The following is a 3805-nucleotide window of genomic DNA, read 5'->3' as shown; positions in this document are numbered from 1 at the left end:
AACTTATATTTTATACAATTTATTATAAAACATATAATATTTAAACATTTAATTAAACAAAAACTATAAATTTATATTATAAAACATTTAATTACTATACAATTTTTTATCTTTACCACACTCCCCAACCAGCTTATTGTTAGTCCCTAGCAATTTAAGCATTGATAGCAATAGAAAACATATTGATTAATTTAAATAGAAATGTAATCGAAACTATCCAAGTGTTTAAACCAAAGTTGAAAATTGTCAAAGTTATATCAAGATCATCATAATTATAATTTATTAAATAATCCGAACTGATCAATTCAAAGCTTTTTCAGTTAATTAAATGTACATGGCCTTCAGAAATTCCTAATAAGAGTCTCAACTCCATATCCTCACAGGTTAATAAATATTTCAATTCATGGGAACGATTTCTCTCCTGGAGTTGGAATTCAGATAAATGTTCAGGAAAATTGTTTACAGAATGTTAACAGACAAACGAGTCAAATTAATCAAAAGATAGGAAATTCATTTATTCAAAATCTAGTTATCTTATTATATACATTTTTTCCTTAAATATTTTTTTCCATAACATCATAGAATCAGACTAAATATATGTTTCTTGACCACATATTTATTTAATTTGTATAATGTATATCTTGGACCATATACTTTAATACATGATCTTATCACAATGGTGAATCACTCAAAAAGATTTCATAAATCATATTTTATAGTGATCAGAACATTAAAATTGATACATGTTCAAGAAATTGCATGTCACATCCTTAAATAGATTATTACATTTTCTAATTTAAACCTTTCAAACATATAATATATGATATTTTTGCACATGTTTATTTTAAAATAATATATTTTTACATATATAATTTTTTTTTAATTTTTTTAATGTTTTTTATTAAGCTTGTTCTCCCCAAATCAGAATATGACATTGTCTCTAATGGCAAAATAACTATTAATAAAGAGTACATAATGAAAGAGATATCACATGAAATTTTATTGAAGATAACAAACTGAAACAAATATAAACCAATCCACGGCTTTTGAATCAATGATCCAACTCTCTTTTCTTACTGCTTGATTCCGACCAATTGATCTTCGTTATCATCGGATCAGGCTTATGAACAAAAGCTTCCAAGCAATCAATTAATTGGTCAGCATTCGAAGAAGAGATGAGCATCCGTCGTGAATTTTCTGAAATGAAAATCTGTTTCACAGCTTTATCAAGAAATGTCAACAAATTGTCATAAAAATGATTGATATTCAACAAGCCCACATGTTTATTATGGATATTAAGTTGTGCCCAAGAAACAGTGTGAAAAATCATCTTCTAATGTACCAAAACCACCTGGTAATGAGATAAAAACATCAGAATTTTCAATCATTATGGTGATTCTTTCATACATAGAAGAAATTTTTAATTTCTTCCCAATCATAACACCTGTAATATTTACCTGACTAAAGCTGTAGGAATAATATCCAAAACCTGACTACCTCCAAGATGAGCAGATGTTGAAACAGATCCCATTAACCATATATTACCTCCCCCATATACCAAGTGAATTATTCTCCCAGCCAATATTTTTCCAAGATTATTCGCTGCTTCTACAAACACTTCATTTTTTCCAAGACTCGACCCACAAAATACACAAATATTTTTCAATGTTTGTGCAGAGGATCCAGCCATGTTTTTACTTTCTTTTTGGTCTGCAAAAATAGAGAGAAAGATGAGAGATTTTTTAGGGGTAATATATTATCATGACAAAACTATGGGTCACATCTGTAAGCAAAATAAACAATAATGACACACATGCATATAGACAATAATGTGATTGTGGATCACAATTTTCGTCTGGTTTTACGTCCAGAAACGACTTCAACTCCTTCTATGAGTCGAGGATATGCTTCCCATCCAATTTTCTTATAAATTGACAAACATGGTCTTTTTTAATCGGATTTCCAACGACTATTACGATGACGCTCATCTTGGAATTGTTTCCATAAACGTAGAAGTTCAATATGCACGTGTACACTAGAAAAGAGTAAATAAGATGTCATCTAAAGACTCTTTGCTCAGCTCATTCTTAATGAAACCAATTTTATCTTCTCTGTTATTGAAACACATCCCAACGATATGCATCGTTTGTCACAAATCTATCTTGCACAGTTATGACAAGCCCCTAACCTTTTGGCCCTTCGTTTTTTCGCATAAATGCATTTTCCTAATCTAGGCATATACCAAATGAGCAATGACTGTGAAAATTCTCCTCCTAATCGAACCTTAGCTTCTATTACAAGAAGAATATCTTTTGAAATTCTTTTTTGCATTTGCAATCTCTATCTTTCACACCTACCTGAATAAATTTTTCTTAGAACAATTTTATAAACAGAGGGAAAATATTTAAAAAATTTTAGAGAATTTCATACTTTTTTGAAAAGAAAAGAAATGATTTATTTTTTTTAAAAAAATTATATCAAAAATTGTGGGAAACTGATTTAGCCGACTATGAGAGTCACGGAGTACCATTATCCACAATTTAACCAGGAAAATAAAAAGATTAAGAAAAAACCTCAAATAAAAACAAACAAAATTAAATGCAACACAAAAAATCAAGGATCGGAAAGGGAAATAAACTCCTCTTGAAAGATTTCATTTTATAAAAATGGTTTAAGACTCTGTCCATTTACTTTAAAAACATCACCATTTTTAGAATTTTCAATGTACACAGCTCCATAAGGATACACATGTTTTACAACATATGGGCATGTACATCTTGATCGTAATTTTCCTAGGAATATGTGAAGTCGAGAATTATAAAGCAAAATTTTTTTACTAATCTCAAATGATTTTCTCAGAATTTTCCTATCATGAAATGATTTGATTTTTGCTTTATAAATCCTTGAATTCTAATACGCGTCATTTTCTGAGTTCATCAAGTTCATTAAGTTGTAATTTGCGCAATTTGTTGACATCATCCGTGCTTGAATTAAAAGTTTGATCGCCCAATAAGCTTTATGTTCCAATTCCACACCCAAATGACAATGTTTTTCGTAAACCAATCTATAGGGAGACATATTCAATGATGTTTTAGAAGCTGTTCGATATGTCCAAAGTGCATCATTAAGTCGCAGAGACCAATCTTTTCTATTTGGATTAACAATTTTTTTTCAAAATTTGCTTTATCTCCCTATTAGTTAATTCAACTTGTCAATTTGTTTGAGAATGATAAGGAATAGTTACTTTATGAGTAATATCATATTTTTTTATTATTGAAGCAGATAGTTTATTAACAAAGTGAGTTCCCCCATCACTTATCATGGCTCAAGGAATTCCAAATCTACTAAAAATATTTTCTTTCAAAAATTTGATGACGATTTTATGATCATTTGTTCGACATGGAATTGCCTGTATCCATTTGGAAACATAATCAACTGCAGCTAAAATATACAAGTATGCAAACGACGGTGGAAAAGATCCCATAAAATCAATTACCCACATGGTCAAAGTTTTGAATTTCAATGATAGGTTTCAAAGACATCATGTATTTTTTTTTTGAAATTGCACCCAATTTTTGACAATTTTCACAGATATGGCATATTTCGTGAGTGTCTTTAAATAAAGTGGGCCAATAAAATCCACAATGCAAGATTTTTTTAGTCGTTTTCTTTGAAGAAAGATGTTCTCCACATGCTTTTAAATGAAAAATTTAATGACACTACTTACCTCATTGTCGGGTATGCAACGTCGAAAAATTTGATATGTACAATACTTGAACAGATACGGATCATCCCAATAAAAGTT

This window comes from Primulina tabacum, chromosome 5 (assembly GCF_025594145.1).
Source record: "Primulina tabacum isolate GXHZ01 chromosome 5, ASM2559414v2, whole genome shotgun sequence".
In the NCBI taxonomy this organism is placed as follows: domain Eukaryota; kingdom Viridiplantae; phylum Streptophyta; class Magnoliopsida; order Lamiales; family Gesneriaceae; genus Primulina; species Primulina tabacum.
Note: the sequence above shows the minus strand (reverse complement) of the source record.